Here is a 26,984-nt window from a genome sequence, read left to right on the forward strand (position 1 = left end):
ACTGGGCTGCTGAAAGTGTCCAGCCATCTGCCAGTGCATATGGAGATAGCTCCGAAGCCCTCTGAGCTTAGGAATTAGAGATGGCAGAGTTGTCACTGAGGATGCTGTACATTGCCTGACACCAGCACCACAGAGGCTATGTAACACATGCTAATTTTATTGCATGCAATTTACATTTTCTAGTCTTGTAATGGAATGTTTAGGTGACTTCATCATCCCATTTAGCATAGCAGATATGTGTGACTCATAGTTTGTTAAGATGTGTGCTGCATGAGAGAGATGGAACTCTTCTCTGGGTGGCTACACTGTAATAAGCCATTAACGAGAGATAACTTGCTAAAACGTCTCACCTCTTCTGTGACACGATGTGTAGTGGAGCCATTAACAGAAACTTCCTAATTGCCCCTCCAGACTATCCACAGACGTGCTCTATTCTCAGCCCAAAGAGAATCATACACACTGTGTAAAAAGCAGATAAGAATGTGTTAAGCGTGTAGGTCTAGGGGAGCATTCTACAGTGGTTCCTCATTTAAAAGGTACATCATACCGCAGCACAGCTTGCAGGATGCTGCGCTATGGTACAGCATGTTAGAGTGCATGACGTCAGAGTATTTTACTGTCAGCCATTGGTGCCGTTAATGCTTGTTGAAACCACCAGAGGCCATCTTTGAGGGCGTCTTTGTGAAGCTTGTTGGTGCTTGCTTACTTTTCCAAGTAATCTTACAGTCAATGCAGGCCAGACAATTTGATACCCTATCTGAAAGAGCATAACAAGTTCATTCATTTAGTTAACGTGAAGCAACCAATGCCTCAGCTACTATGACATTTGTGGCCCTCTACAGGTTAAGTTGCTTTGCATTCTTTAACGTTTGTTTAGCATGAAGGTCTCTCTCGAGGACAGACTACGTAAACATAAATGGTACTGTAGATCTGTCCTAATGCAGCATTAGTTCTGGTGCTTTGGACAAATCATAATATCGCAGGTATTAGCATCTTTCGAGTTTCGGAAGAGGAGAGGACATTTGCCCTATAGACTTGCCTGTAACTTGCAAAGAGAGAGGATGAAGCTCTTCCTTCCAGTTCCGATCTCTTCTCTTAGCACGTATGGACCCAGAACTTTAGTCGAGCATCTGACCAATTATGCCAGACTTTAATTAAAACTCCACCCAAAACCTATCTTTCGGTATTTGTTTCATTAGTCCATTATTGATATAGTCTCAATGTTTTTTCATGTCAACAATCAGGATTTCAACTTTCAAAATACAAAAATACAGTCGGTATGATGCGTTTGCTGACGTGCAAAAACATTTTGAGCTACATAGGATCATGGCATATAAACTCATAAATCCAGTCATGTTCTCATAGCACTAAGCCAGAAAATGTATCATTGTTGTTACTGCAAAAAGAGGTGTCATGCCCATAGGGTGCACAAGGGCATGTGCCCCCCTCAGATTTGTCTTGTTTAATATATACAATACCAGTCAAAAGTTTGGACACACCTACTCATTCCAGGGTTTTTCTTAATTTTTTACTATTTTCTACATTGTCGAATAATAGTGAAGACCTCAAAACTATGAAATAATACATATGGAATCATGTAGTAACCAAAAAAGTGTTAAACATATCGAAATATGTTATATTTTAGATTCTTCAAAGTAGCCACCCTGTGCATTCGTAAAGTATTCAGAACCCTTGACTTTTTCCACATTTTGTTACGTTAACCTCTCTGGCGCATGTGGGACGAACTCGTCCCACCTACGTAACAGCCACTGAAATCCAGTGGCGCGATTTTTGAATCGTTAGAAATACTATTACTTCAATTTCTCAAACATATGACTATTTTACAGCTATTTAAAGACAAGAATCTCGTTAATCTAACCCCACTGTCCGATTTCAAAAAGGCTTTACAACGAAAGCAAAACATTAGATTATGTCAGCAGAGTGCCCAGCCAGAAATAATCAGACACCCATTTTTCAAGCTAGCATATCATGTCACATAAACCCAAACCACAGCTAAATGCAGCACTAACCTTTTATGATCTTCATCAGATGACACACCTAGGACATTGTGTTATACAATACATGCATGTCTGTTCAATCAAGTTCATATTTATATCAAAAAACTGCTTTTTACATTAGCATGTGACGTTCAGAAAAAGCATAACCCCCGCAAACTTCCGTGGAATTTACTAACAGTTTGCTAAATTACTCACGATAAACGTTCACAAAAAGCATAACAATTATTTTAAGAATTATAGATACATTACTCCTCTATGCACTCGATATGTCCGATTTTAAAATAGCTTTTCGGATGAAGCACATTTTGCAATAATCTAAGTACATAGCCCGGCATCACAGGGCTAGCTATTTAGACACACACCCAGGTCAGCCTCCACCAAAATCACATTTCCTATAAGAAAAATGTTCTTACCTTGCTTGTTCTTCGTCAGAATACACTGCCAGGACTTCTACTTCAATAACAAATGTTGGTTTGGTCCCAAATAATCCATCGTTATATCCAAACAGCGACGTTTTGTTCGTGAGTTCTAGACACTATCAGAATGCTACATCACGGTCTCGAGCATTGCGCATTGGCGTGACAAAAAATGTCTAAATATTCCATTATCGTACTTCGAAGCATGTCAACCGCTGTTTAAAACCAATTTTTATGCCATTTATCTCGTAGAAAAGTGATAATATTCCGACCGGAATATGCATTGAGCCTAAACAGCCGAATAAAATTTCTCCTCAGGAGCGAATCGTGCACGCGCCTCATTCAAAGGTCCTCTGAGCCGCCACTTGCCAAAGCCGATAATGTGTTTCAGCCTGAGGCTGCCTCGTTAACCTTCAGTTATTTCCCGGGTTCTGAGAGCCTATCGGAGCCCTGGGAATTGTCACGTTACAGCTAAGATCCTTACTTTTCAATAAACAGATGCAAGACGCACGACTCCTTGTCAGACAGGGTACTTCCTGCTTGAAACCTTGTCAGGTTTTTGCCTGCCATAGGAGTTCTGTTATACTCACAGACACCATTCAAACAGTTTTAGAAAATTCAGAGTGTTTTCTATCCAAACCTGAACAATAATATGCATATTCTAGCTTCTGAGTTGGTGTAGGAGGCAGTTAAAAATGGGCACATATTTTTTCCAAAATTCTCAATACTGCCCCCTATCCCAAACAGGTTAAAGCCTTATTCTGAAATGGATTAAATAAAAATATGTCCTCAGCAATCTACACACAATTGCCCAAAATGATGAAGCCAAAACTGTTTTTTAGATATTTTTTTAAATGTAAAGAAAAAAAGAAAAGAAATACCTTATTTAAATAAGTATTCAGACCCTTTGCTATGAGACTCAAAATTGAGCTCAGGTGCATCCTGTTTCCATTGATCATCCTTGAGATGTTTCTACAACTTGATTGGAGACCACCTGTGGTAAATTCAATTGATTGGACATGATTTGGAAAGGCACACACCTGTCTATATAAGGTCCCACAGTTGACAGTGCATGTCAGAGCAAAAAAGCAAGCCATGAGGTTGAAGGAATTGTTCGTAGTGCTCCGAGACAGGATTGGGTCGAGGCACAGATCTGGGGAAGGGTACCAAAACATTTCTGCAGCATTGAAGGTCCCCAAGAACACAGTGGCCTCCATCATTCTTAAATGAAAGAAGTTTGGAACCACCACGACTCTTCCTAGAGCTGGCTGCCCGGCCAAATTTAGCAATCGGGGGGAGAAGGGCCTTGGTCAGGGAGGTGACCAAGAACCCAAGAGCTCTAGAGTCCCTCTGTGGAGATGGGAGAACCTTCCAGAAGGACAATGATCTCTAAAGCACTCCACTAATCAGGGTTTTATGGTAGTGGCCAGACAGAAGCTCAGGACCTCAGACTGGGGCAAAGGTTCACCTTCCAACAGGACAATGACCCTAAGTACACAGCCCAGACAATGCAGGAGTGGCTTCGGGACAAGTCTTTGTATGTCCTTGAGTGGCCCAGCCAGAACCCGATTGAACATCTCTGTCACGACTTCAGCCGAAGTTGGTGCCTCTCCTTGTTTGACGTCACCGGCTTTCTAGCCTCCACCGATCTACATTTATTTTTCCATTTGTTTTGTCTGCATTGTACACACCTGGTTCCCATTTCGTTTTAATTATTTCCCTATTTAACCCTCTGGAGCCATCATGATTTTGTGCGTGTTTATTGTTGTCAGTTGCCTCGTTTATGTGATTCTGGATTTTCGTTCTCCTTGTTGGAGGATTATTTTTGAGTAAAGTTACTATTATTACTCATCTCTGTGTCCTGCGCCTGACTCCGCCTTACCCACATCACCTAGACTCTGACAGAAACACGCACCTTCAATGGAGTCAGCAGGTGCACACAGCCCTCCTCTACCTATGGAGGAGCGCTTCCAGCAGCACGCGACTATGTTGCAAAGTCTCGGCACAGCCATGGATCGTGTGCTGCAAACCATGGAGCGATGGGAGAGAGGGGTTTTTCCAGCAACCCCATCATCATCACCCCAGCTCCCACAACAACCCACACCACTGTCCACCCCTCCTTCACCTGGATTCAGTGGGATTCGGCTCGCGCTCGAGGGTATACGATGGAACGGCTGCCGGGTGCCAGGGGTTCCTACTCCAGCTTGGGCTCTACCTGGCAACCGTTCACCCAGCTCCTTCGGGACGCGAGAGTGTAAACGCCCTCATCTCCTGTCTGACTGGTAGAGCACTCGAATGGGCCAACGCAGTCTGGGGAAGGGAAGGACCGACGTTGGACAATTATGAGGATTTTACCCGGTTTTAGATCATCCACCTGAAGGGAGAGCGGTGGGGGAACGCTTGTATCATCTCAGACAGGGGAGGAGGAGCGCATAAGACTTCGCTCTGGACTTTCAAATTCTGTCCGCCGGCGCGGGATGGAATGAGCGGGCCCTGATCGACCACTACAGGTGTGGTCTACGCGAGGACGTTCGTAGGGAGCTAGTCTGCAGGGACACCATCCTTACCTTCGACCAGCTGGTAGACCTATCCATCAGACTGGATAACCTGTTGACCTCCCGCAGACGTCCGGATCGGGGTTCGTCAGTTCCATCTCCCAGCACCTCAGATCTGACGCCGATGGAGCTAGGAGGTGCTGCTATGAGGGGGACCGGAGGGGGGGCCATTCCCTGCACCACCTGTGGCCGCAGAGGGCACACTGCTGGTCGGTGCTGGATAGGTTCCCCAGGGAGTCGAGGCAGCAGGCAGGGCACTGGTGGATCTTCCCAGGTGAATAGGCACCCGACTCTCCCAGAGCTTCCTGTTTCGCATATGTGTGTATGTGTAGAATTTCCTGAGTTTTCCCCGCATTCCCAGCATAAGGTGCTCGTAGATTCAGGTGCAGCTGGGAACTTTATTGATCGTTCATTTGCAATTAGATTAGGGATCCCTATTGTTCCTGTTGATGTGCCCTTCCTTGTACATGCCTTAGATAGTCATCCTTTAGGGTCAGGACTGATCAGGGAGGTCACAGCTCCGCTATGTATGATAACGCAGGGGGATCATAAGGAGAGAATTAGTCTCTTTCTGATCGATTCACCTGTGTTTCCTGTGGTGTTGGGGTGTCCCTGGTTGGCCGATCATGACCCCACTATTTAGTGGAAACAAGGGGCTCTCAAGGGATGGTCACGGCAGTGCTCGGGGAGGTGTGTAGGTTTTTCCATAGGTGCAACTACGGTGGAGAGTCCAAACCAGGTCTCCACCATGCACATCCCCCCTGAATATGCCGATTTGGCTCTCGCCTTCTGTAAAAAGAAGGCGACTCAATTTCCACCCCATCGACGGAGGGATTGTGCAATAAATCTCATGGTAGACGCAGCACTTCTCAGGAGTCACGTATATCCTTTGTCACAGGGGGAGACGGCGGCTATGGAAACATGTCTCTGAATTTCTGGGACAGGGATACATTTGGCCTTCCACTTCACCTGCCTCCTCGAGTTTATTTTTTGTGAAGAAGAAGGATGGAGGTTTACGCCCGTGTATTGACTATCGAGGTATAAATCAGATTACAGTGAAGTACAGTTACCCGCTGTCTCTCATAGCCAGTGTGACAGAGTCATTGCACGGGGTGCGCTTCTTCACAAAATTGGACCTCAGGAGCGCTTACAACCTGGTGTGTATCCAGGAGGGGGATGAGTGGAAGACGGCATTTAGTACCACCCCTGGGCACTATGAGTACCTTGTCATGCCGTACGGGTTGATGAATGCTCCATCAGTCTTTCAATCCTTTGTAGACGAGAATTTCAGGAACCTGCACGGGCAGGGTGTAGGGGTGTATACAGATGACATTCTAATATACTCCGCTACACGCACCGAGCATGTGTCCCTGGTGTGCAAGGTGCTTGGTCGACTGTTGGAGCATGACCTGTACGTCAAGGCTGAGAAATGTCTGTTCTTCCAACAGTCTGTCTCCTTTCTAGGGTACCGCCTGTCCACGACAGGGGTGGAGATGGAGAAGGACCGCATTTCAGCCGTGCGTAATTGGCCGACTCCAACCACGGTAAAGGAGGTGCAGCGGTTTTTAGGGTTTGCCAACTACTACCGGAGGTTTATACTGGGCTTTGGTCAGGTAGCTGCTCCCATTACCTCTTTGCTAAAGGGGATCAGCTGGGGCGGACAGGGCTTTTGGTCACCTAAAGGCTCTGTTTATCTCGGTTCCCGTGCTGGCTCATCTGGATCCCTCTTTGGCATTTATAGTGGAGGTGGACTCGTCCGAGGCTGGGATAGGAGCTGTGCTGTCTCAGCGTTCGGGTACGCCACCAAAGCTCCGCCCCTGTGCTTTTTTTTCGAAGAAGCTCAGCCCGGCAGAGGGAAATTATGATGTGGGTGATCGGGAGCTGTTGTCTGTTGTCAGGGCTCTGAAGGCGTGGAGGCATTGGCTTGAGGGGGCTAAACACCCTTTCCTCATTTGGACTGACCACCGCAATCTGGAGTACATCCAGGCGGCGAGGAGACTGAACCCTCGTCAGGGAAGGTGGGCCATGTTTTTCACTCGTTTTATTTTCACCCTTTCCTACAGACCAGGTTCCCAGAACGCTAAGGCAGATGCACTATCCCGGATGTATGACACAGAGGAGCGGTCCACGGATCCCACTCCCATACTTCCGGCTTCGTGCCTGGTGGCACCAGTGGTATGGGAGGTGGACGCGGACATCGAGCGGGCATTACGTACAGAGCCCACTCCCAACCAGTGTCCAGTTGGGCGTCTGTACGTTCCATCTGATGTCCGCGATCGTTTGATCTGTTCGGCTCACACGTCACCCTTCTCTGGTCATCCTGGCATCAGTCGGACAGTGCACTGTCTTAGTGGGAAGTACTGGTGGCCCACTTTAGCTAAGGACATGAGGGTTTATGTTTCCTCCTGCTCGGTGTGCGCCCAGTCCAAGCATCTAGACACCTGCCCAGAGGGAAATTACAACCCCTACCCGTTCCACAACGGCAATGGTCACACCTATCGGTGAATTTTGTGACGGATCTTCCTCCGTCACAGGGAAACACCACGATCCTTGTTGTTGTGGATCGGTTTTCTAAGTCCTGCCGTCTCCTTCCTTTGCCTGGTCTCCCTACGGCTCTACAGACTGCGGAGGCCCTGTTCACCCACGTCTTCCGGCACTACGGGGTGCCTGAGGATATAGTTTCTGATCGCGGTCCCCAGTTCAAGTCTAGGGTCTGGAGGGCGTTTATAGAACGCCTGGGGGTCTCGGTCAGCCTCACCTCAGGTTTTCACCCCAAGAGTAACGGGCAGGTGGAGAGAGTTAACCAAGATGTGGGTAGCTTTCTGCGGTCCTATTGCCAGGACCGGCCGGGGGAGTGGGCGGCTTTCATCCCCCGGGCAGAGATGGCCCAAAACTCCCTTCGCCACTCCTCCACTAACCTATCTCCTTTTCAATGTGTTCTGGGTTATCAGCCGGTCCTGGCACCGTTCCATCAGAGCCAGATTGAAGCACCTGCGGTGGACAAATGGTTTCGGTGCTCGGAAGAAACATGAGACGCTGCCCATGTGCGCCTGCAACGGGCCATCAAGCGGTAGAAGGCGAGCGCCGACCGCCACCGCAGTGAGGCGGCACTCGAGTGAGTCTGGCACTCGACCCGAAACCTACCCCTTCACCTGCCTGAAGCGGTTCCGCGGTTTGTGGGGACATTTAAAGTCCTGAGCAGACTGAACGAGGTTTGTTATAGGTTATTACCTTTTTACCGTATTAACCCCTCGTTCCATGTGTCTCTCCTCAGGCCGGTGGTGGCTGGTCCGCTCCAGCAGTCAGAGGTGTGGGAGGTTCCTCCACCCCCTCGGGACATAGAGGGGGCCCCGACGTATACTGTGCGAGCCATTATGGACTGAAGGCGTCGGGCGAGGGGCCTTCAGTACCTTGTGGAGTGGGAGGGGTACGGTCCGGAGGAGAGATGCTGGGTGCCGGTGGAGGACATCCTGGACCCTTCCTTACTGCAGGAATTTCACCGTCTCCGCCCGGATCGTCCTGCGCCTCGTCCTCCGGGTCGTCCCCGAGGCCGGTGTTGGTGCGCTGCTGGAGCCGCGCATCAAGGGCGGGGTACTGTGACGACTTCCGCCGAAGTTGGTGCCTCTCCTTGTTCGGGCGGCGTTCGGCGGTCGACCTCACCGGCTTTCTAGCCTCCACCGATCTACATTTCTTTTTCCATTTGTTTTCTCTGTATTGTACACACCTGGTTCCCATTTCGTTTTAATTATTTCCCTATTTAACCCTCTGGACCCATCATGGTTTTGTGCGTGTTTATTGTTGTCAGTTGTCTCATTTATGTGATTCTGGATTTTCGTTCTCCTTGTTGGAGGATTATTTTTGAGTAAAGTTACTATTATTACTCATCTCTGTGTCCTGCGCCTGACTCCGCCTTACCCACATCACCTAGACTCTGACAATCTCTGGAGAGACCTAAAAATAGCTGTACAGCAACGCTCCCCATCCAACCTGACAGAGCTTGAGAGGATCTACAGAGAAGAATGTGAGAAACGCCCCAAGTACAGGTGTGCCTAGCTTTTAGCGTCTTACCCAAGAAGACTCGAGGCTGTAATCGCTGCTGAAGGTGCTTCAACAAAGTACTGAGTAAAGGGTCTGAAAAATTATGTAAATGTGATATTTCTGTAATTTTTTAAAATAAATGTGCAAACTTTTCTAAAAACCTGTTTTTGCTTTGCCATTATGGGTTATTGTGTGTAGATTGATGAGGGGGAAAAAATGATTTAATCATTTTTTAGAATAAGGCTGTAACATAACAAAATGTGGAAAAAGTCAAGTGGTCTGAATTCTTTCAGTAGGCACTGTGTGTATATATATTATTTTATGTTTCATTTTTTTGTTGTTGTTTCTCTGTAATACTACCTAACAATTTTATGAAGTTGGCTTTAGCTAGCCCAGATAGGTTCCAAATCTCCTAACCTCATGACGAGCTACCAACCCATTTCAGCCTATCAATCAAGTTAGAGTAGCTAGATGACATACCTGTTGGCAAGGTTGGTAGACTTTAGAAAAACTTGCAATTACTAAATGTTCTGAATAAGACTCACATATTTTACCCAGATTTTAGAAGAAATGCAGAGAAGCATATTTTGTTTCTTTAAATAAAATTAACCACCAGTCAGAAGGATAAAGACAGCTCAAGAGGTATGCTTAGATATGCAGAAAATATACATGTTTTTCACATAGAATTAAGCATAATGATTATGGCTCTAGATTGTAGGAAAAAGCTGTTTCACATGTTTGAAAAATGTAAATTCTGGCAACTTCAACACAGGGGGCCTAGTCCCCCCCCCCCCCACCACCACCACCACCACCACCACTAGACATCCTCACGTACTTTGTGCCCCCTCAGATTTTTGGTTTGCATGACGCCCCTGACTGTACTGCATCTTTCTCTATGACTCTTATAATAGAGGGTTCTAAGAGGGATTTAGGTAAGGGTTGTCATCAAGGCCAACTGTATGCAGATGTTTGTTTTACTCAGATTTTAATGCTGCAGTGAAACAGCAAGGGAGAGGTTTCTGGCGTCTGTAGTATTGTACAGTAGCGGTGAGGCACACAATCGTCCAAACAGTGACCTCACCTTCTGTGACACCCGCCCATATTCTCACGGGGAGGATTACCATGATGGCTTTCCAAGGCAGCACATTGTCATTGTATTTTGTTCATTCATTTATCTATGAAACATACTCAATCGCTACTAAATCATATAAGCTGCTTTGCCTGAAGCCGATCATGCTTACCTCCGCTTGCCAACAAGCGATTTATTCATTTTTTTTTACGGCGTACCTATATCGTACCATATGGAACTGTTGCGTGCTTCACTGCATGCAGGATGTAACAAATGTTGAGTGGTCCTCGTAACATTGTCAAACAGCAGTTGTCAGTAGTTTGATGAAGCAGTCGAGCACATGTGCAAACGTTTGTGCTGCACTGATTTGCATTTGCAGTATCCTCCCACTCCTCTCCAAACTACATATTTCATCAGGGAAAATTAGACTCATTGGAACAAATGAGTGGTGTTACTCTATTTATGTAACGGATAGGAAAGCATTGTAAAACACTGTAGAACAACTTTGTCTCTTCTGTTTTGCTTACTCAGCTGACCATAAGGCTGTTTACAGCCTCGTAAAAGTTAATATACAAGTTAATATTGGAAATACAATGGCCCCTAAATTAGTTGGCAACCTCTCTGTTTGAGAGCAGGAGTGATGTGGAGAAGTACAGCAGGCTGTAAATTCATATTGGGTGTTTTGGCATTTTGGGATGTGCAATGGCAGTATCAGCTGTGACTGTGTAGAAACGCCTAGCGTTAAGTACAGTAGATTTGAGAAATGAATCTGTCTTCAAAAGGTGACTGTAGAGAAATGTATTTGTTCTCAGTCCTCCACTCCTTGCATAGATGGTCTGGTGAAATAATTGTCTCACCTCTTCGGGACATAGTACACCAAGATGACTTCCTTGTGAATATGATTGGGTTGGATCTTGCTACACAATGCCACATTGGCCTTGATGGTATGCTACAGATGTAGGATGTTAATTTGATCACCCTGTTGCAGGAGAACTTTCCTGTGATGCAGGAAATGTAAAATGTGTAGTGTATTTGAGGTTTAAAAAGGCTTCTGAATTTTGTAATTTCCATTTTGAAATATCAGACATGATTTTCAACAACTACAAAAATGGTGGATTAATTATGATCCACATAATTTTGTGGATTAATTATAATCCACATAATAATTAAAATGTCTTGTTGCTGCAGGATTGATTTCCTGCTGTAGCAAACTGGCTCAAATTAAGATCCTACATCTATATGTAGTTGTGAGGCCCATCAATGGCATTTTCCTCATCAAAAGCACGTACCATCTCTCCAACACATTTCTACAGGAAATCATTTTGTGTTGTTGTGGTTGTTGTTTTTACTTTGTGATTTCCTCGACGGATGTTTTATTCATTTATTCTGGCATGTTTATTACGGTAATGAAAGGAGAGAAGGGGATTGAACTCATCATGTTTTATGGATCAAAGACAAACAATGAGGTCTAAGCTTCTTTGGCGCTCTGTGTTTTCCCCCCAATTAGTCAAGACTCTGACAGCCTCATTGCTAGCTGCCTGGCTGCCCTTCTCTACCCCTCTCTCCACCAAACCCCAGGCCCCCGCAACGGCTGATATGAATCAATAGGAAACGTGACGGGGGCTCTTGGGGGCCCCATGGGACTGTAGCTGACTTGAGTGGTAGAGCCGGTCCTGTATGTATGTAGGCATATGAAGCTATGTCGCAGTCGGAGGCAGTCTATATAAAGCACTTGGCCACAATCATTTTTTGTTGTTAATTCCTGTTTATTTTTTCCTTTATTCTTCTTTCTGGCTGTTCTCTCTCATGGTTCATTCACAAACATGCGGGTGTTTCAGCCTCCTGCTCTATGTGCACAGGGGTTAAGTTCCACCAGCGATGCAGTGCTATATTTAGAACGGGACTAGGCACTGTTACCTAATTGGCAGAGTGAGAGGGATGGAGTATTAACATCATTTTTTCATTTGCATTCCTGTTTTTGAATGAATACGATAAGCGGGTGTTAGTGACCAGCTCTTAGGGATGGCATATTTTGATAGGAGTTGATATGGCTGTAATAGACAGACAAAATAGCTGTCCTTTGTTTGGCTCTCTTTTGGGAATGAACATTGACATTGAATGGGCTGGCAAAGATCAGTCTCTGTTCCTTTAGCAGTCTGCAGTGTTAACCCGTTTACTTCATGTAACCTAACACTATAACATCCAAACGCGGCTGATTTACATTGATAGTTTCAGTACCCAGTAGCACCATACCTCTTTATCAAGGGGTCAGTTAAGAGAAGGCCACATTCTAGTTCAAATGTAATGTTATTGCATTTGCAGTGCCTCTCTAAAGCAGGAAACATGTCTATATAGTAGATTTTAATTGCAAAATACTATATATATATATATATATATATATATAAAAGTGCTATAGCTTCTATGTTTGCTTGTCTTTAGCTATTTCTATTGTGAACCACAGTAAATGGAAAAGCTGTGCAGTAAGAATCAATCAGGGAAAGTGGTTTAATTTGCTTTGATATTAAACTAAATGTCCACACTAAACATCCATCATTTACAATCTTGCAGTATTCAAGGACCGGCCATAGCGCTTTTATGCAACCAAGCCTATGCTGCCAGATTTAATCTTATTTGCATGCCATGTTTTCATTTGCCGATGACCCTCTCATGGGTGATGAGGGATTTAGGCCCAGAAGATGAGATATAACAGATTTCATGCCTCAAAATCACATCAAAAAACATGTATTTGGATGACATAAGATATTCAGTGCCAATAATATTGTAGTGATATAAAGTGTGGATATTTGTTATTGTTCTCATCTTTATGTTCATACCCATTAGTTGGTGTTTTTTTCTGGCTCAGCACTGTATTTTAATGGATTTTATAGGCCTGTATGCAGACGTTGGCGGTGACTCCAGTCCTATTATTCTGGTACGTAGTCATAGTCAGTATGTATTACAGAGCATATTAAAATGCTCCATTGGGTTCCTTGCCTATTAAGAGTGGTCTTGTTAGGAATCACAATCGAACTGCACCGTCAGCTCAAAGCACCAAGCTGGGAGTCTCTCTCTCTCTCTCTCTCTCTCTATATATATATATATATATATATACATTTTCTCACTATTTCTCTCTCCCACCGCTCCTCTCTGCAAAGTGATGAAACCAAGCTGGGGGCTAATTTATATTTCTTAAATGACAAAGTTAAGAAATAAGACAGGACAACATGTTTGTTATACATGATAAGGCAGCTGTGGGCTATCAACCAACAATGTGTACATAGGGGGATACATCAATGGAACTTCCTTTTTCACTCACTTTCCTCTCTGCACACATTCTGACACCAATACACCCTGCTCCCATCCAGAAGGCGAGGTCAGTACAGGTACATCAAAGCTGGGAGACTGAAAAACAGCTTCTATCTCAAGGCCATCACACTGTTAAACAGCCATCACTAACACAGAGGCTGCTGCCTACATACAGACTTGTAATCACTAGCCATAAATGGTACACTAGTCACTTTAATGATGCCACTTTAATAATGTTTACATATCTTGCATTGCTCATCTCATATGTATATACTGTATTCTATACTATCTATTGCATCTTAGCCTATGCCGCTTTGACATTGGTCATCCATATATTTATATTTATATATTCTTATTCCATTCCTTACTTAGATTTGTGTGTATTAGGTATTTGTTGTGGAATTGTTAGATATTACTTGTTAGATATTGCTGCACTGTCGGAACTAGAAGCACAAGCATTTCGCTACACTCGCAATAGCATATGCTAACCATGTGTATGTAACGAATAAAATTTGATTTGATTTGATATATTACATAACCTTTATTAGCAGGTGTCACAACAGTACCCACAACACCATGTTGCTGGTCACACACAGTACAGTGCATTACAGTTTCCCCATGTGATTAACAGCTAAGCTATTACGTGTAAAACACTAGTTGAGTGGCGGTGATGTATCTGCTTCTGGCTCTGGCGGCTGACTGGCTGGTGCAGCCGTTCCGTGGGTGCCTCTTCGCCTTGCAGTATGGCCGTATCACTTTGATTAGGAGCACAGTCGGTCACCCTTCTCCGATAACTTGGGCTCCTCAGTCACAGTAATCGAATCCATTTGTGGAGTGACATGAAAGCGATTGGTGTGTTGGACCGACCTGGGAATGAGCACTGAGCATAACCCTGCAGCAATACAGGTAGAAGGAAAAGCAAAGGGACTAAAAGAGCTGGGAGACCTTAAAGAGAGACAGACACAAACAGACACAGATAATGGGACAGAGAAAGATAGAGAGAAACAGAGAGAGAACGAGGGAGAGCACAGATAAATATTTAGAACCTTCAGAAACCTTATGTCTGCAGGGTACAATGGGTTAAAAGATAGAAAGAGTAATCCAGGAAACACATAGACTAGATATGGGTAGGACATGAAAAATGAAAGCAATGTAATTCAAACTGAGCCACCGCTACCCCCAGGCACATTTGTTATTGTTTTTGTTTGGAGGAAATCCATCCAGCATCGTGGTAAAACAAATCGTAGGAGGTGCTCTGCAGTTCTTTCGCACGTGCAGTTATGTCAGAGGGAAAAAACTGTGTTCATTGTTTGAAGTAAGGCCTTTGTTGTTTACTGAACAAAATTATAAACGCAATATGGAAAGTGTTGGTCCCATGTTTCATGAGCTGAAATAAAAGATCCCATAAATATTCCATATGCACAAACAGCTTATTTCTCAAAAATGTTGTGCAACGATTTGTTTACATCCCTGTTAGTGAGCATTTCTCCTTTGCCAAGACAATCCATCGACCTGACATGTGTGGCATATCAAGAAGCTGATTAAACAGCATGATCATTACACAGGTGCACCTTGTGCTGGGGATAACAAAAGGCCACTCTAAAATGTGCAGTTTTTTCACGCAACACAATGCCACAGATGTTTTGAGGGAGCATGCAATTGGCATGCTGACTGCATGAATGTCCACCAGAGCTGTTGCCAGATAATTTATTGTTAATTTCTCTACCATAATCCGCCTCCAATGTCGTTTTAGATAATTTTGCAGTACGTCTAACTGGCCTGCCAACTGCAGACCAAGTGTAACCACACAAGCCCAGGACCTCCATCCGGCTCCTTCACCTGCTCACCTGTACACAATTCCTGGAAGCTGTAAATGTCCCAGTTCTTCCATGGCCTGCATACTCACCAGACATGTCAAATCAAATCAAAGTTTATTTGTCACGTGCGCCAAATACAACAGGTTACTTACTGGTAGGCTTACTTACAGGCTCTAACGAACAGTGCAAAAAAGGTATTATGTGAACAATAGGTAAGTAAAGAAATAAAAACAAGAGTAAAAAAGACTGTGAAAAATAACAGTAACGAGGCTATAACAGTAGCGAGGCTATAAATGTAGCGAGGCTATATACAGGCACCGGTTAGTCGGGTTGATTGAGGTAGTATGTACATGTAGATATGGTTAAAGTGACTATGCATATATGATAAACAGAGAGTAGCAGTAGCATAAAAGAGGGGTTGGTGGGTGGTGGGTGACGGGACACAATGCAGGTAGCCCGGTTAGCCAATGTGTGGGGGCACTGGTTGGCCGGGCCAATTGAGGTAGTATGTACATGAATGTATAGTTAAAGTGACTATGTATATATGATAAACAGAGAGTAGCAGCAGCGTAAAAGAGGGCTTTGGGGGGGGGGCACACAATGCAAATTGTCCGGGTAGCCATTTGATTACCTGTTCAGGAGTCTTATGGCTTGGGGGTAAAAACTGTTAAGAAGCCTTTTTGTCCTAGACTTGGCACTCCGGTACCGCTTGCCATGCGGTAGTAGAGAGAACAGTCTATGACTGGGGTGGCTGGGGTCTTTGACAATTTTCAGGGCCTTCCTCTGACACCGCCTGGTATAGACATCCTGGATGGCAGGCAGCTTAGCCCCAGTGATGTACTGGGCGGTACGCACTAACCTCTGTAGTGCCTTGCGGTTGGAGGACGAGCAATTGCCGTACCAGGCAGTGATGCAACCAGTCAGGATGCTCTCGATGTTGCAGCTGTAGAACCTTTTGAGGATCTCTGGACCCATGCCAAATATTTTTCGTTTCCTGAGGGGGAATAGGCTTTGTCGTGCCCTCTTCACGAGACCCACCTATTGAGCATGTTTGGGATGCTCTGGATTGTTGTGTACGACAGTGTGTTCCAGTTCCTGTCAATATCCAGCAACTTCACACAGCCATTGAAGAGGAGTGGAACAACATTCCACAGGCCACAATCAACAGATTTATCAACTATATGTGAAGGAGATGTGTCGCGCTGCATGAGGCAAATGGTGCTCACACCAGATACTGGCTGCTTTTCTGATCCACGCCCCTACTTTTTTTTCAGGTATCTGTGATTCCCTGTCATGTGAAATCAATAGATTAGGGCCTAATGAATGATGTCCTTATATGAACTGTAACTCAGTAAAATCGTTGACATTTTTGCATGTTTGGTTTATATTTTTGTTCAGTGTAATGTCGCAAACGGACGTGGCAGTTTCACCGCTATGGATTGCAGCTTTACATCCCATCTGCAGGATGTTATGTTACATGGCTGTTGTGAAAGTGTATTATGAGTACATGTGAGCTTCTCAGTTTCACCTTAATTCATGTATGATTATGTAATTGGATATGAGAATGGAAATAATGGAACCATACATTTCACCATGCTGTACTATGTCATATAACTGCATCATGAGATCCTTTAAGGTCCATCAGACTAGTTCACCATCCAAAACAGTTGTGCAACTGGAGCTGAATTTCCATAATTGATCATTGATTTGCGGTAGGCAGAGGGAAGTATTTTTGTATTTTGTATTTATTATGGATCCCCATTAGCTGCTGCCAAAGCAGCAGCTACTCTTCCTGGGGTCCTGCAAAATTAAGGCAGTTTATACAATTTTAAAAACATTACAATACATTCAGAGATTTCACAAGACACTGTGTGCCCTCAGGCCTCTACTCCACCACTACCACATATCTACAGTACTAAATCCATGTGTATGTATAGTGCGTGTGTGTGTGTGTGTGTGTGTGTGTGTGTGTGTGTGTGTGTGTGTGTGTGTGTGTGTGTGTGTGTGTGTGTGTCTGTGCCAACTAATATAAAGTAAGTGGTTTGGTACTACAGAGAGGGTGATAGGATTCTGGGAAAAGGTCCTTTCCTTGGCAGACCTGGCTTTTCGCTTCTGAATAAATCCTCTCCCTGAGTTCAGGTTTAGTTTGCAGTCATTGTTGTTCTTTTCGCAGCTGTGCTGTGAGTCACGGCCTGTCTGGGTTCTCTGACGGATGACACTGCCTTGTGCTAACGCTAACGCTCGCTAACAGGGTGTTTTGTGAGATGTGATCCAACCACAGCACTTGGAGCTCCTTCTATACGGGACGGGACAGGAGAGGTAGTGTTGTGTCCTTGAGCAAAGGCACGTTCTCATCCCAAACAAGTCAGATAGGTATTCATGTATAGATTAGGATCATGAGTTTGTCAGTCCTGGTCTACTCAGGTTAGCTTACCTACTTGTTATAGCTCACTGTTTACATTCCAATCAGAATGACACCTGGAAACTTGTACACTCCCTTCAGAATGATACCTGGAGGCTTGTACACTCCCTTCAGAATGATACCTGGAGGCTTGTACACTCCCTTCAGAATGACACCTGGAGGCTTGTACACTCCCTTCAGAATGATACCTGGAGGCTTGTACACTCCCTTCAGAATGACACCTGGAGGCTTGTACACTCCTATCAGAATGACACCTGGAGGCTTGTACACTCCTATCAGAATGACACCTGGAGGCTTGTACACTCCCTTCAGAATGACACCTGGAGGCTTGTACACTCCCTTCAGAATGACACCTGGAGGCTTGTACACTCCAATCAGAATGACACCTGGAGGCTTGTACACTCCCTTCAGAATGACACCTGGAGGCTTGTACACTCCCTTCAGAATGACACCTGGAGGCTTGTACACTCCTATCAGAATGACACCTGGAGGCTTGTACACTCCAATCAGAATGACACCTGGAGGCTTGTACACTCCTATCAGAATGACACCTGGAGGCTTGTACACTCCTATCAGAATGACACCTGGAGGCTTGTACACTCCTATCAGAATGATACCTGGAGGCTTGTACACTCTTATCAGAATGACACCTGGAGGCTTGTACACTCCCTTCAGAATGACACCTGGAGGCTTGTACACTCCCTTCAGAATGACACCTGGAGGCTTGTACACTCCTATCAGAATGACACCTGGAGGCTTGTACACTCCAATCAGAATGACACCTGGAGGCTTTTACACTCCCTTCAGAATGACACCTGGAGGATTGTACACTCCCTTCAGAATGACACCTGGAGGCTTGTACACTCCAATCAGAATGACACCTGGAGGCTTGTACACTCCAATCAGAATGACACCTGGAGGCTTGTACACTCCTATCAGAATGACACCTGGAGGCTTGTACACTCCTATCACAATGATACCTGGAGGCTTGTACACTCCTATCACAATGATACCTGGAGGCTTGTACACTCCTATCAGAATGACACCTGGAGGCTTGTACACTCCTATCAGAATGACACCTGGAGGCTTGTACACTCCTATCAGAATGACACCTGGAGGCTTGTACACTCCTATCAGAATGACACCTGGAGGCTTGTACACTCTTATCAGAATGACACCTGGAGGCTTGTACACTCCTATCAGAATGACACCTGGAGGCTTGTACACTCCTATCAGAATGACACCTGGAGGCTTGTACACTCCTATCAGAATGACACCTGGAGGCTTGTTCACTCTTATCAGAATGACACCTGGAGGCTTGTTCACTCTTATCAGAATGACACCTGGAGGCTTGTTCACTCTTATCAGAATGACACCTGGAGGCTTGTTCAGTCTTATCAGAATGACACCTGGAGGCTTGTTCACTCTTATCAGAATGACACCTGGAGGCTTATTCACTTTTATCAGAATGACACCTGGAGGTTTCCTCTAGGGCAAAACAGTCAACCCTGAGGTCCTCTCACTGAGAAAGCAACTCACAGAACTCTACTTTTACAATCAGTGGAATGTCATGAAGTCTTCATTGCTCATAGCGAAATCAAGGTCTCATCTGGGGGGAATGTGCTGAGATGGGGTTGATGTTTAAATTGTGTTTTCCTTCTCTATTTCCCTACAGGAGGGTGTTGTGATGGTCACAATGAGCTCAGGACCAAGGCCTTTGCTAAATTGTAAAGATAATGGAAGCCTGACCTAAGGGGACTCCTCCACTTCATTATCCCCGACCGGATCTCTGTGAGTCTTACATCCTATGTCCCATCTCTCACTGGGACACACAGACACACATCCTCTATCACCACATATACACACATCCTACATCCCATCTCTCACACACACAGTGCCTAAAGAATGTATTCATGCCCCTTGACTTATTCCACATTTTGTTGCGTTACAGACAGAACTCAACATTGATTAAAACAACATTTTCTCACTCATCTACACTCAATACCGCATAATGACAAAGTGAAAAACTTTTTCAGAAAAGTTTACACATTTATCGAAAATGAGTTACAGAAATATCACATTTACGTAAGTATTCACATCCCTGAGTCAGTATATGTTAGAATCACTTTTGGCAGTGATTACAGCTGTGAGTCTTTCTGGGTAAGACTCTAAAAGGATTGCACGCCTGAACTGTACAATATTTAAACTTACTTCTTAAAAAAATTATTCAAGCTCTGTCAAGTTGGTCGTTGATCATTGCTAGACAGCCATTTTCAGGTCTTGACATATATTTTCAGGCCGATTTAAGTCAAAACTGTAACTAGCCTACTCAAAACATTCAATGTCGTCTTGGTAAGCAACTCCAATGTATATTTGGCCTTTTGTTTTAGATTTAATTAATCTCCCAGTGTCTGATGGAAAGCAGACTGAACCAGGTTTTCCTCTAGGATTTTGCCTGTGCTTAGCTCCATTGCGTATCTTTTTATCCTGAAAAAGACCCTAATCCTTAACAATTACAAGCATACCCATAACATGATACAGCCACCACTATGCTTGAAAATATGGAGAGTGGTACTCAGTAATGTGTTGTATTGGATTTGCCCCGAACATAACATTTTGTATTCAGGACAAAAAGTTAATTGTTTTTCCACATTTTGTGAAGTATCACTTTAGTGACTTGGTTCAAACAGGATGCATATTTTGGAATATGTGTATTCTGTACAGGCTTCCTTCTTTTCACTTTGTCAATTAGGTTAGTATTGTGGATTAATTACAATGTTGTTCATCCATTCTCAGTTTTCTCCCATCACAGTCATTAAATTCTGTAACTGTTTTCAAAGTCACCATTGGCCTCATGGTGAAATCCCTGAGTGGTTTCCTTCCTCTCCGGCAACTGAGTTAGGTAGAACGCATTTGTAGTGACTGGGTGTATTGATACACCATCCAAAGTGTTATTAATGACTTCACCATGCTCAAAGAATTATTCAATGTCTGTTTTTTTTACCCATCTACCAATAGGGTCCCTTCTTTGTGAGGAGTGGGAAAACCTCCCTGGTCTTTGTGGTTAAATCTGTGTTTGAAATGTACTGCTCAACTGAGGGACCTTACAGATAATTGTACTATATGTGTGGGGTACAGATGTAAGGTAGTCATTAAAAAAGTATGTTAAACACTATTATTGCACACAGAGTGAGTCCATGCAACTTATTATGTGACTTGTTAAGCAAATATCTACTCCTAAACTTATTTAGGCTTGCCATAACAAAGGGGTTGAATACTTATTGACTCATGACATTTCAGCTTTTCATTTTTAATTCATTTGAAAACATTAAAACATAATTCCACTTCAACATTATGGGGTACTGTGTGTAGGCCGGTGACACAACATCTCAATTTAATCTATTTTAAATTCAGGCTGTAACACAACAAAATGTGGAAAAAGTAAAGCGGTGTCAATACTTTCTGAAGGCACTGTGTGCACGCATTCACACACGCACTCATGCGAACACATACACCTCTATCCAATCTTCTATCCCTTTAGAATAGCTTCCATCTCATTAGGCTGTCTGACCACTGGGATCACAGGCAGCAGATATAAATAGTGTCCGAGGAGAGGCAGAATCCAGACCTCTGTGTGTACGCCAAGAGGAATCTCCTTTTTAATGCAGCCTCGTAATGCTGCTCGCGCTTGGAGATGGCTTTCCAGGAAGCTATGTATAATCCAGTTGGCGGACAGCAAATCACCAGGGATTGCCTTTTATTGAAGGTTAATATTTCAGTGTTGGGCATCAGGCCCACTTTGCTCTCTAAAAGTCTACATGTGTAGGAGTATATATATTGTATTATGTTATATTATTATTATTATTATTATTGTATATACTATAAGGAGTAGTCTGTCCTCTTAGGAATCTTAGGACAGTCATAAACTGGCTCATAAACTGGCCCCAAAATGTCAGCAATAGAATACACTCTACTCTGTGTCTTGTGGAAAAACATCACAAACCAAGGGATTGGTTGTTGCTTTTTTGTCTAGGAAATAGTGACTCTGGAGATTTGTCAAACTACTTTTGACATCAAAGCTGAGAAGAATGCTAAACATTGGATAAACCTCTTTGTCAGTGCTAGCTGTAACTTCAAGGATATGCACTTCGGACTGAAATGTCTTCTTGTCCTCCTCAGCATTCTGATGGAGGCCGAGGAATACAATACTAATGTTGAATTTACGATCCGGAGCTGCTTCTTTGGGGAACTGCAGCAACAGACATTCAAGCCACAACAAAAAGAGCTTGAAACCTCGTCAATAGAGGTCCAATATTTATTCACTTTAATTATTGGTCTCATAAACACCATTTGTTACTTTATCTGTGCTTATTAGGTTAAACAGCAGTCATTGATTCAGGGAACTGGTGGGGTTTGTTCCAAACCAATTGGCGGCTTTTGAAACCCACACACTCCTGATCAGCGTTTTTTATTAAAGGCTGGGCATTGAATATGATATATTCCCTACAGGTGTGCTGTCTTAATTTGGCCACTCTATTGTCGCGGAGAAGTGTCCTGTGCAGCAAGAAATACAAACCCCTACAAAAATGTCTAGGCTAAGCCCTGTCTAAGCCGGGGTACAGGGAGCTCTACTAAGTTATATGGAAATGTATAAGAAGGTCATACCAAGGATCATTTAGCTATTTGATTTTGAATTTTAACACCCCTTGAAGTATAAAAAAATATATATTGACTAATGATTTGATTAAAGATTTTATTTGGCTATTAGCAAATACAAACGCATTGAATAACAGATTCACTACATGGAACAGATGGTCCCAAAAAATTTATTTAAAGGAAGTTTGTTCTGAAGTGACAGTTTTATTACATGTATACTACCGTTCAGAAGTTTGGGGTCACTTAGAAATGCCATTGTTTTTTAAAGAAAATGACATTTTTTTTGTCCATTAAAACCTCACTAGGTTAGGGGGCAGCATTTGGAATTTTGGATGAAAAGTGCGCCCAAAGTAAACTGCCTGCTACTCAGGTCCAGAAGCTAGGATATGCATAGACTTGGTAGATTTGGATAGAAAACACTCTAAAGTTTCCAAAACAGTTAAAATAATGTCTGTGAGTATAACAGAACTGATATGGCAGGCGAAAACCTGAGGAAAATCCATCCAGGAAGTGCTATTATTTTAAAATGTCTGTTTTTCCATTGAAAGCCTATCCACCATACAAAGACTTATGATGCAGTTCACCTTAGGCATTGTTTCAGGCTTTTACTCTGAAAAATGAGGGCGAAACACCACCCTCAATGAGAGGACAGTGGAAATTTCCAGACATGATCCTACGTGTGACCGGGACCGTGCCTTTCTTGTTTTTCCTTTTCTATTGACGAAGCTATTGTCCGGTTGAAATAGGATTGATTATTTATGACAAAAACAACCTGAGGATTGATTATAAAATTCGTTTGACATGTTTCTATGAACTTTTATGGTACTTTTTTGATTTTTCGTCTGTCTGTTGTAACCGCGCTTTGTTCTAATGGATTACTGAACAAAACGGACCAACAAAATGGAGGTTTTTGAATATAAAGAGGGACTTTATCAAACAAAATGAACATTTATTGTGTAACATGGAGTCTTGGGAGTGCAATCACATCAAAGATAAATGATATATTTTATTGCTATTTCTGACTTTTGTTACTCCTCTTCTTGGCTGCTAACTGTTTGCAATGATTTTTCTGCTGGGCAGACAAAATAACATCAAATTGATCATACAGTGTAGACATTGTTAATGTTGTAAATGGCTATTGTAACTGGAAACGTCTGATTTTTTAATGGAATATCTACAGTTGAAGTCAGAAGTTTACATACACCTTACCCAAATACATTTAAACTCAGTTTTTCACAATTCCTGACATTTAATCCTAGTAAACATTCCCTATCGTATGTCAGTTAGGATCACCACTTTATTTTAAGAATGTGAAATGTCAGAATAATAGTAGAGAGAATGATTTATTTCAGCTTTTATTTCTTTCATCACATTCTCAGTGGGTCATAAGTTTACATACACTCAATTAGTATTTGGTAGCATTGCCTTTAAATTGTTTAACTTGGGTCAAACGTTTTGGGTGGCCTTCCACAAGCTTCCACAATAAGTTGGGTGAATTTTGGCCCATTCCTCCTGACAGAGCTGGTGTAACTGAGTCAGGTTTGTAGGCCTCCTTGCTCATACACACTTTTTCAGTTATGCCCACAAATTTTCAGGTGGATTGAGGTGTGTGCTTTGTGATGGCCACTGCAATACCTTGACTTTGTTGTCCTTAAGCCATTTTGCCACAACTTTGGAAATATGCTTGGGGTCATTGTCCATTTGGAAGACCCATTTGCAACAAAACTTTAACTTCCTGACTGATGTCTTGAGATGTTGCTTCAATATATCCATATAATTTTCCTTCCTCGTGATGCGATTTTGTGAAGTGCACCAGTCCCTCCTGCAGCAAAGCACCCCCACAACATGATGCTGCCACCCCCGAGCTTCACGGTTGGGATGGTGTTCTTCAGCTTGCAAGCCTCCCCCTTTTTCCTCCAAACATAATGATGGTCATTATGGCCAAACAGTTCTATTTTTGTTTCATCAGACCAGAGGACATTTCTCCAAAAAGTACAACCTTTGTCCCCATGTGCTGTTGCACATGGGGACGGAACGCGTCTCCTTCCTGAGCAAATGACGACTGTGCGGTCCCATGGTGTTTATACTTGCGTACTATTGTTTGTACAGATGAATGTGGTACCTTCAGGCATTTGGAAATTGCTCCCAAGGCTGAACCAGACTTGTGGAGGTCTCCAATTTTTTTTATGAGGTCTTGGCTGATTTCTATTGATTTTCCCATGATGTCAAGCAAAGAGGCACAGAGTTTGAAGGTAGGCCTTGAAATACATCCACGGGTACACCTCTAATTGACTCAAATGATGTCAATTAGCGTATCAGAAGCTTCTAAAGCCGTGACATAATTTTCTGTAATTTTCCAAGCTGTTTAAAGGCACATTTAACTTAGTGTATGTAAACTTCTGACCAACTGGAATTGTGATACAGTGAATTATAAGTGAAATAATCTGTCTGTAAACAATTGTTGGAAAAATTACTTGTGTCATGCACAAAGAAGATGTCCTAACCGACTTGCCAAAACTATAGTTTGTTAACAAGAAATTTGTGGAGTGGTTGAAAAACGAGTTTTAATGACTCCAACGTAAGTTTGTGTAAACTTCCGACTTCAACTGTATGTAATCTTCTGACTTCAACTGTATGTAGGCATATGCTAAACGGAGTGAATACAGTAGTGTACTAAACAACCAAAGATTTCAAGACTAAATCAAGGCTGATTTATACTACGTCTATCGACATGTCTGTAGACAGTTGTCAGTGACATCTTGAACATTCTATTGTTGTCCGACATCAAACTTGTCATTGTTTTTATGAAAAAGAATAAACACAAAAACGACAGATTGCATGACATCCGCAGCCTGGTGGTCCAAAATGGTATAACATGTCTATTTTACCACCAGTAAACCCATCCATTTAAAAATGAATTAGTATATGTGACCCTGTTTCAGGAAACTAGATGTATGTTGTGGGTCACTACTGCACAGGAGAGCCATTTGAACGTAAACTTTTATTTTATCAAAATGCGTTAATTGGCAGAAATGCCTTCACGAACTTATGAACTTTCATGTGCCTTAATAACAAACTTTTATGCCATCTGTAAATACAAATACAATTGTTAAATTACAAGCCTAGTTGGTTTAGCCACAGAAAAAGACTGCAACCTTCTCGCAAGTCATGATTGGCTGAGATAATGAGTAGGCTGGACATTCTGAGAGATTAGTTTGGATTGGTCTGCCAGCTTCTGTCTATTTGAGCTGGTCAGTATGTCTAGGTAATCCTATCTAACGTTACTTTTTAAAAAATGTATTGTGTATTAAAACTGCACAAGTGTTGCTCTCCCCTTTTGGAGGAACGAGTTTTTAAATCAGTGGATTTTGAGTATGATAGCTAAGGAGATGGAGAAACCACCTGTCTCCGGATTACATCTTCAAACTAAGGGCAACCATGGCATCCAACAGGAGATGCGTCCATCCATGTATACAGGTAAGATGGTCTAGCTAGCTACATTTACAGATATTACACGTTTCTAATTTTGACAGAAAGAGCCATTTGCTTGGCTAGCTATAGCTTAATGTTAGCTAGCTAACATTGAACCTGGTTGGTTAGTAACCTGCAGATTCATGCAGGGTAGTAATGTCATGAGTTGGGATTATGGTTCATTGTTTAGCTAGCTAGCTAATGTTCGCTGGCTGGCTCTCTAGCTAACGTTACATGTATGATGTTATTATTCGTATCGCAGAGCCATTTACTTGGCTAGCTATAGCCTAATGTTAGCTAGCTAACATTGAACCTGGTTGGTTAGCTACCTGCAGATTCATGCAGGGTAGTAACGTCATGAGTTGGGATTATGGTTCATTGTTTACCTAGCTAGCAAAGCTGTCATCAAGGCAATGGGTGGTTACTTTTGAAGAATCTCAAATCTCAAATATATTTTTATTTGTTAAACACTTTTTTGGTTACTACATGATTCCATTTCTGTTATTTCATAGTTTTGATGTATTCACTATTATTCTATAATGTAGAAAATAGTAAAAATAAAGAAAAACCCTGGAATGAGTAGGTGTGTCCAAACCTTTGACTGGTATGGACGTATATACAGTAAATTTTTTTGAACTGGTCCCAGGGGACCTTCAGATGAGTCTGAAGCAAAACAGTTTGCAGGCCAAACTGTTAGGACGGTACAGATGATTTTGTGAGAAGAGCAATTTTCGTGAATGTCTCATTGTCTGACAAACACCGCTATAGCTCTGACATCTTTCACCGCATCCATAAAAAAAAAACATATCTCTAGCTTAAACTGATGGATTTTTATGTCGATTTTTTTTGTTATGCTAATTCAATTTCAAATCTAGGGGGTTAATTATTATCCACATAATAATTCACATGTCCTGTTGCTGCAGGATTATTTTCCGGCTGTGAGAAACTGGTCAAATGAAGATGTCTATGTTGTAGCAAAGCATTCTGAAGCAAAGCTCTGGTTTCTGGTCATTGTTTTAAAGAATGAGATGCAGCACAGTAGACGTGGTCTAATTCACTTGGCAGCAAATTCTATTTCGCCACCTGACTAATTACTAACAGTGTTCTCTCTATCTCTCCATCTATCTCCATCTCTCGCCATGGAATAGGTTCAAGATCATTTAGATCTCAACATGTGTAAGTCAAAGCATTTGGCACTGGATAAAGTGAGAAATAC

The 26,984-nt window shown here is 43.0% G+C and overlaps 1 protein-coding gene across 1 annotated transcript in view; it reads left to right on the plus strand.

Moving 5' to 3' along the window:
• Positions 1-26,984, plus strand: part of LOC115162214 (leucine-rich repeat and fibronectin type-III domain-containing protein 2-like) — a 131,578-nt gene that overhangs the window by 56,657 nt on the left and 47,937 nt on the right. Inside the window, exon 2 of the mRNA XM_029713345.1 lies at positions 19,317-19,432. The gene's annotated coding sequence lies outside the window, so the exon portion shown is untranslated. The remainder of the gene's footprint in view (positions 1-19,316; positions 19,433-26,984) is intronic.

This window comes from Salmo trutta, chromosome 1 (assembly GCF_901001165.1).
Source record: "Salmo trutta chromosome 1, fSalTru1.1, whole genome shotgun sequence".
NCBI lineage: Eukaryota > Metazoa > Chordata > Actinopteri > Salmoniformes > Salmonidae > Salmo > Salmo trutta.